This window comes from Argopecten irradians, chromosome 10 (genome assembly GCF_041381155.1).
Source record: "Argopecten irradians isolate NY chromosome 10, Ai_NY, whole genome shotgun sequence".
NCBI lineage: Eukaryota > Metazoa > Mollusca > Bivalvia > Pectinida > Pectinidae > Argopecten > Argopecten irradians.
In genome coordinates, this window is record NC_091143.1 from 19002171 (window position 1) to 19011635 (window position 9465).

The window sequence follows — 9465 nt, forward strand, 5'->3', positions numbered from 1 at the left end:
TGACCCCCCGGGGGCAGGAGGGACGGGGCCCAATAGGGGAAATAAAGGTAAATCCTATAAATCGCTACTAGTCATAGAGTTCTGCATGGATTGTAACCAAATTTGGTCACAAGCATCCTTAGGGGAAGGGGAACAGAACTTGTATAAATTTTGGCTCTGAGCCCCGGGGGGGGGGGGGGGGGGGGGGCGGGGGCGGGGCCCGATAGGGGAAATAAAGGTAAATCTTATAAATCGCTACTAGTCATAGAGTTCTGCATGGATTGCAACCAGATTTGGCCACAAGTATTCTTGGGGGAAGGGGAACAGAACTTGTATAAATTTTGGCTCTGGGCCCCGGGGGGCAGGAGGTACGGGACCCAATAGGGGAAATAAAGGTAAATCCTATAAATCGCTACTTGTCCTAGAGTTCTCCGTGGATTGTGACCAAATTTGGCCACAAACATCATGGGGAGATGGGGAACAGAACTTGTATAAATTTTGGCTCCGACCCCCCGGGGGCAGGAGGGGCAGGGCCCAATAGGGGAAATAAAGGTAAATCCTATAAATCACTACTAGTCACAGAGTTGTGCATGGATTGTGACCAAATTTGGCCACAAACATCCTTGGGAGTAGGGGAACAGAACTTGTTTAAATTTTGGCTCTGACCCCCTGGGGGCAGGAGGGGCGGGGCCCAATAGGGGAAATAAAGTTAAATCCTATAAATCGCTGCTTGTCATAGAGTTCTGCATGGATTGTAACCAAATTTGGCCACAAACATCCTTGGGGGAAGGGGAACAGAACTTGTATAAATTTTGGCTCTGACCCCCAGGGGTCAGGAAGGGTGGGGCCCAATAGGGGAATTAGAGGTAAATATTCAAATTCTTTCAGAAAAGAAACAATGAACCTGTAACAGGTAACAGGTATTACTTGGCATTACAAACCAGGTGAGTGATACAGGCCCTCTGGGCCTCTTGTCTTTAAAACAGGACACCTTTTTAATTAAGTAAAGCTATCGTCTTGACGATTTGTTAACAAAATACTATTAGACATCATAACTATTCACGCACTCTGGTGAGGGCTACATGTACATTTAGCTATTACAACAAAATGTATAATTCTATATCTTGGCATATAGGTTTTACGATGTATATTGACATTTTGTTCATTCTTTACTTCACTAGATCTGTTGGGTAATAAAGTGATTAAATTGGTCTTGTACCTGTATACCCAAGTCAGGATGTTAGTTACAGGTAAAACAATTCATGACCAGAGGGCAGAATTAATGACAGTGTGTCAGTTCATGAAATACATATTGTCCCATTACTGCCCATGGGGTGTTCCCCGAACACCAACTCTAGGTAGGGTGGGTGTTTTCATAGGGGTTCTGATCTGTTGATAGAGTTATAGTCTGTCTCTAAATTGTTTTCGTTGCAAGATCACAGGTAAATCTCAGGTATATCAACTCAGCTACGTAAGTGTAGTAGGTGATCAGCAAATCAGTAAAAGGCATTTGCAGGAACACATACATGTCGTATTTCTTTGAAATATGGAATCTATATGGGGTATAAGAGTCATAAAGTTTGGATGGGAAAATAGACTTGTTTTGATAATTATACCTGTGACCTTGAATGATAAGTCAATGTCAATGAAAAGCATAACTTTGGTAGACATCTCTTCATGCTATGTCTATGTAGCCTATGAAACCTTATACATTTTTGGCGGGAAACGAAAAAATCGCTATTCTTCAAACGGCTGTATCTCTGCCATTTTGGATCAGATGACCTTGAAACTTTTCATTATATAAGGGGTTCAGTGGCCAAAGCTGACTGGACGTAATGCGCTACTACTGATCATGAGTTACCTGAATCCCCAATACTTCAGTGGTGACTACAACTGACGTTATATCTACCCCTTACAATTGTAAGAAATCTTTGTATTATTATGTTATACACGTATCCTTATTCGTCATATCATTGTTACATAATAGCCCTCCCACTTTTTAGGTCACCTGAGACGAAAATTGTGAATTATATGATCCTGGGGTCTCACGTTTCCCCCTGGGGAGGGGGTCAAGTTTACTATAATTTATATAGGGAAAACACATTTATGAACATTTTTTGCTCAATTTTCATAGGAAATGAGTCAAACTTGTTTAGAATTATTAGCCTGTGATAACATTTTAATATTATATCTATTTTGGTCCTGGTCAACCCCCTCGGGGCAGAGGGGCGGGGGCAAATAGGCTAAAACTTCAAAAATCTTCTTCTTAAATACTGGAAATGGTAGAAACAAATACTCATCATAGATGGATAGGTCTTAAGGTGTTTTATGAAAATTGTGAATTATATGACCCTTGGGTCTAAGGTTTCCCCCCGGGGAGGGGGTTAAGTTTACTATAGTTTATATTGGGAAAACACATTTTTGAGCATTATTTAGTCATTATAATAGGAAATTAGTCAATTGTAGTCAGAATGATCCCTATGTGATAGCCATTGAATCTTATTACCAAATTTTCCATGACTGATCTCCAGGGACCTTAGGGACGGGGCCAAAACGGGTTAAATAGGCTAAAACTTCAAAAATCTTCTTCTGAAATTCTGGAACTGGTAGAATCAAATACTCTGCATAGATGGAAAGGTCTTAAAGTGAAATCGTGAATATATGACCCTGGGGTCTCATGTTTCTCCCTGGGGAGGGGGTCAAGTTTACTTTAGTTTATATAGGAAAAACACATTTATGAACATTATTTGCCTATTTCTCATAGGAAATTAGTCAAACTGGGTTAGAATTATTAGTCTGAAATAGCATTTTAACATCATATCCATTGGTCCTGGCTGACCCACAGGGGCCAGAGGGGTGGGGCCAAAAGGGGTTGAAATGGATAACATTTCAAAAATCTTTCTTCTGAATTCACAGATTTGATGGAACCAAATAATCTTCATTGATTAAAAAGTCAAATTTATAAAATCACTGACTGACTTCAAGGGCCTGATGGGCAAATACAGAATGGATATAGTGTTTATATGCATGTCTTTGTTTCATTCTGTATCTGAACTCAGGTGACCGTTAAGACCCATGGGCCCCTTGTTGGTTTTTATTTTTGATATTGTAGAAGTTGTATCAATTTGTTTCATGTTTTGACACAAAAGGAAAGCAGATAAAAAAAACCAATAAACAAATATTGATTTACTACTTTCACTTTTACAAGCATTATATGCGAAGACTATATTTATTTGCATGGTAAAGATGTGCGAAAATTATTGATAACAAACTTATCAAGGTGATATTGATAAAAAAACACTTTGATATATAGCTAGGCCACCCTGTATGACAAAACATGTCATTATATTACTCAGACCAAATTGAAAAGCTCTTCAACTTATAAAATCATGAACACAAAGGCTTAAGGACTGCAGTACTTACAGTACTTTGATTTATAGCCTCGAGTAGGTCATCCTGCTTAACGAAACTGAATGGCTAGTTAGATTAACGGATCTATATATCATCAACAATGCGTCTGTATCTACTTAAAAACAAAACAAATATTCTTCAAATTGCATCAACATTCACTTGACTAGTATTCCTTTATTTTAGATATTTTAACAAATTTTCATATTTCTAGTAAAATTGCATATGGAACTCCTTATAGATCTAGCGATGCTCATTACGTAGGGAACCGGCATAATATGTCCTGGCTGCAGGCCGTGTGCAAAAAGTCAAAACACGTGGGATTTATAAGACGAGTCCTAAACTGTCCTATATTTAGGATTTTCAATAAGTGGTTTGTAATATCATTACAGCAAAACTGACGAGCTACAAGGTTAGTGGCATTTTTAACCGTTCTGTTATATACTATAAGCCATCAGCTTGGATCTGGTGCCGAACAGATAATGAGTTTACTCATAATGTGATTATTGCAAGCCAACGTATCTGCTATCTGATTACTCTCTAAAGTTTGTTAATGATCTCAAACACACTTATAACTTATTGTGGCAATTTTAAGTAACTAGATTATAATATTTTCAAATAGTTCTGATAATTATTCATGTGTAGTATCTCCAGACATTGACATGTGAACGGTAAATAGGACTCAAGTCCGTTTACTTCATAAGTTGTTTATTCAGCAATGAACACGGTCTGAAAAGACACACAAAGTAAATTAGATCTAGACAATAATAATTGGTGACATGCTGACGCATACATGGGCACATACATGATCAAGTATACATGTAACATATAATCCTCTATCTTCCCCCAAGTCTTTGGCGGTGAAGTATCACTAATATGAGTACTATTGGCAAAGACTGATATACAATGATCACTAACATGTCAGACTTCTTGTCTAAGTGAACATAAAATGAACATCAAGTCTGTAAAAAGTACAACACAAATGTCCTGAGTAGTAGAATGTCAAATCATCCAGACATATCATAGTCCAAGTGCCACGCCGGTGTTGATGTTGTACGACCAGATTTACGGACTGGTGTGAGTGATGGAGTCTGTGGTATAGGTATAGGACTATGGGGCACTGTGAGCGGAGTTTGATTACGATTGTCCTTTGAACTTGATGGAGAGTTGAATTCTAGATGACGACGACTTTGGGTGTCGCGTGTTACAGATCGCGGAGTATCGTGATTTACATCAGGTGATGAGCGAAATAAATGTTCCTCATTTCTAGTAACCGTCGGTGTGAAAGGAGTAGGACTAGCAATTGTGTTTTTACTAAAACTTTCACTTTCTCAGCAATTGTAGTTTCTGGAATTTTTGAGGTAGGTAGCGATACACGATGAGGAAGGCCAATGGCAATGTCTTTATCGATCGTCAGACGCGCTGGAGGAGTAATAACAGGGATGCATTTTCGGAGGAATTTGTAGTTTCTGGAACTTTTGAGGTAGGTAGCGATACACGATGAGGAAGGCCAATGGCAATGTTTATCGATCGTCAGACGCGCTGGAGGGGTAATAACAGGGATGCATTTTCGGAGGAATTTCCTGTTGCGCAGGGTAACACGTCCAGACCCATCAACCCGAACTACATATTGGTCGAATTGGCGAACCTCGATGATAACACCGGTCTTGTCCCATTTGAGGGGATGGGGTCCGACTTGGTTTTGGATACGCACATGATCTCCAACTACCAGTGGCGAAAGACGTTTAGTATGTTCAGACCAACGTTCGCTATCACGCATATGTCGGTTCCTTAACGCTTCTTCGCGGGCTGCTAGTGTTTCCATCCATGTGTTATGTGGAATGTAACCGACCTGGTGGTATAGGGATGAAGTCCCGTATAGGATGACCGAACACGCACATAGCAGGGAAAAGTTTTGTGTCCCTGTCAGGTGTATTACGATACTGGAGAATAGCACGTTGAAACGCATCAGTGTCAAGATCGCCACTGGTGCTTGTATTGCCGATGATCAATCGCTTCACTGTTTTGACTTCCACTTCAGCGCGACAGTTACTATGGGGAAAGGCGACTGATGATAGTCGATGGTAAACGCCCCAGTTTTCGAGGAATCGTCGTGTGCTCATGGCAGTGAACTCGGGACCTCCATCTGAGGCTAGTTCATCTGGAATGCCAAAAGTAACGAATGTCCTTCGGAGGCTTTCTATCAAGCCGCTAGAACCATCGGACGCTTTCTCCACTATTGGCCAGTTAGAATAACGATCGAGTAACGAGATAGTTATATCCCATGTAATGAAAGTAGTCGGCGCATACACATTGGAACGGATAGCCAGGCCAGAATATTGAAGCCTCAGCTCTTGAAGTCATAGATGTAACCCCCTGATGTGCTGAATGTAGAGAGGCCAATATTTCCTGTCGGAGTGATGGTGGAATGACTATTCTCTCCTTGTAAAGAACCACACCATCTACTGTATGAAGGTCGTCACGGAGTGTAAAATACTCCTGTAGTGACTTCGGAAGTTCATGCCGAGTGTTCGGCATACCGGATTCTATCAACGCGAGTAACGCTTGCATGTTTTCATCGCTTGTAGTGGCTGTTTTGACACGATCCCATGTTACTGAACGTAAATCGATGGCATTCAGTGTTGTAGAAGCTGCCGCTATGACATGCTCCTCGACAAAAAGCTAATCCGGAGGACGGTGTGCGTAAACCATGTAGTACACTGAAGTCAGTGGTTGATGAGAACATAGTTGCAATGTCATCTTCGAGAACGAGTTTATCGGGATCGCCAATAGCGATGCAATCAGCAGCGCGATGTCGTATGCCAGGTTCGTGTAGTATTCTAAACCGATAACATAGTGTCTTTTCCTTGAGGTTGCGAAGTCTATTGTTCGTAATATTTTCCAAAGATCTATCTCCAAATGGCTTCAAAAGCGGTTTGTGGTCGACCGCTATGGTCAAGTTGTCACACCCAAGAACGAAGTGTCGAGCCTTATCTAGAGCATCCGCTACGACAAAAGCTTCTCCCTCAACTGGCGCCTAGCACATTTCCACGGTGCGTGAACCGACTTCCTACATGTGTTACTTTCCACTACTATAAGCCATCAGCTTGGATCTGGTGCCGAACAGATAATGAGTTTACTCATAATGTGATTATTGCAAGCCAACGTATCTGCTATCTGATTACTCTCTAAAGTTTGTTAATGATCTCAAACACACTTATAACTTATTGTGGCAATTTTAAGTAACTAGATTATAATATTTTCAAATAGTTCTGATAATTATTCATGTGTAGTATCTCCAGACATTGACATGTGAACGGTAAATAGGACTCAAGTCCGTTTACTTCATAAGTTGTTTATTCAGCAATGAACACGGTCTGAAAAGACACACAAAGTAAATTAGATCTAGACAATAATAATTGGTGACATGCTGACGCATACATGGGCACATACATGATCAAGTATACATGTAACATATAATCCTCTATCTTCCCCCAAGTCTTTGGCGGTGAAGTATCACTAATATGAGTACTATTGGCAAAGACTGATATACAATGATCACTAACATGTCAGACTTCTTGTCTAAGTGAACATAAAATGAACATCAAGTCTGTAAAAAGTACAACACAAATGTCCTGAGTAGTAGAATGTCAAATCATCCAGACATATCATAGTCCAAGTGCCACGCCGGTGTTGATGTTGTACGACCAGATTTACGGACTGGTGTGAGTGATGGAGTCTGTGGTATAGGTATAGGACTATGGGGCACTGTGAGCGGAGTTTGATTACGATTGTCCTTTGAACTTGATGGAGAGTTGAATTCTAGATGACGACGACTTTGGGTGTCGCGTGTTACAGATCGCGGAGTATCGTGATTTACATCAGGTGATGAGCGAAATAAATGTTCCTCATTTCTAGTAACCGTCGGTGTGAAAGGAGTAGGACTAGCAATTGTGTTTTTACTAAAAACTTTCACTTTCTCAGCAATTGTAGTTTCTGGAATTTTTGAGGTAGGTAGCGATACACGATGAGGAAGGCCAATGGCAATGTCTTTATCGATCGTCAGACGCGCTGGAGGAGTAATAACAGGGATGCATTTTCGGAGGAATTTGTAGTTTCTGGAACTTTTGAGGTAGGTAGCGATACACGATGAGGAAGGCCAATGGCAATGTTTATCGATCGTCAGACGCGCTGGAGGGGTAATAACAGGGATGCATTTTCGGAGGAATTTCCTGTTGCGCAGGGTAACACGTCCAGACCCATCAACCCGAACTACATATTGGTCGAATTGGCGAACCTCGATGATAACACCGGTCTTGTCCCATTTGAGGGGATGGGGTCCGACTTGGTTTTGGATACGCACATGATCTCCAACTACCAGTGGCGAAAGACGTTTAGTATGTTCAGACCAACGTTCGCTATCACGCATATGTCGGTTCCTTAACGCTTCTTCGCGGGCTGCTAGTGTTTCCATCCATGTGTTATGTGGAATGTACCGACCTGGTGGTATAGGGATGAAGTCCCGTATAGGATGACCGAACACGCACATAGCAGGGAAAAGTTTTGTGTCCCTGTCAGGTGTATTACGATACTGGAGAATAGCACGTTGAAACGCATCAGTGTCAAGATCGCCACTGGTGCTTGTATTGCCGATGATCAATCGCTTCACTGTTTTGACTTCCACTTCAGCGCGACAGTTACTATGGGGAAAGGCGACTGATGATAGTCGATGGTAAACGCCCCAGTTTTCGAGGAATCGTCGTGTGCTCATGGCAGTGAACTCGGGACCTCCATCTGAGGCTAGTTCATCTGGAATGCCAAAAGTAACGAATGTCCTTCGGAGGCTTTCTATCAAGCCGCTAGAACCATCGGACGCTTTCTCCACTATTGGCCAGTTAGAATAACGATCGAGTAACGAGATAGTTATATCCCATGTAATGAAAGTAGTCGGCGCATACACATTGGAACGGATAGCCAGGCCAGAATATTGAAGCCTCAGCTCTTGAAGTCATAGATGTAACCCCCTGATGTGCTGAATGTAGAGAGGCCAATATTTCCTGTCGGAGTGATGGTGGAATGACTATTCTCTCCTTGTAAAGAACCACACCATCTACTGTATGAAGGTCGTCACGGAGTGTAAAATACTCCTGTAGTGACTTCGGAAGTTCATGCCGAGTGTTCGGCATACCGGATTCTATCAACGCGAGTAACGCTTGCATGTTTTCATCGCTTGTAGTGGCTGTTTTGACACGATCCCATGTTACTGAACGTAAATCGATGGCATTCAGTGTTGTAGAAGCTGCCGCTATGACATGCTCCTCGACAAAAAGCTAATCCGGAGGACGGTGTGCGTAAACCATGTAGTACACTGAAGTCAGTGGTTGATGAGAACATAGTTGCAATGTCATCTTCGAGAACGAGTTTATCGGGATCGCCAATAGCGATGCAATCAGCAGCGCGATGTCGTATGCCAGGTACGTGTAGTATTCTAAACCGATAACATAGTGTCTTTTCCTTGAGGTTGCGAAGTCTATTGTTCGTAATATTTTCCAAAGATCTATCTCCAAATGGCTTCAAAAGCGGTTTGTGGTCGACCGCTATGGTCAAGTTGTCACACCCAAGAACGAAGTGTCGAGCCTTATCTAGAGCATCCGCTACGACAAAAGCTTCTCCCTCAACTGGCGCCTAGCGCATTTCCGCGGCGTGCGTGAACCAACTTCCGACAAGTGTTACTTTCCATCCATCGCGACAGCACAGGGGACTCTCATTGGTACACGCACAGTATTTTTGTAGCAACCAAAATCCTATTCCAGACTTCGACCAATCCGTCGCGAGGCACGTTGGTTTACTTGGATCGAAATTCGAACACCCATTTCAATTTCGTTTGCGATGACGATTTTAGTTTCCTCGAATATTCGTTGGAGATCTTCAGTCCGCTTAAATGGTTGACCAGGCTTGAGTAATTCACGAAATGGATGCATGTAATCGGCCATGCTGAAGGCATATGATACCTGATTGACTAGTCCGAACCATGATCGCACATCTGTGATATTCTTCGGCGTAGGGAAGTCCAAGATA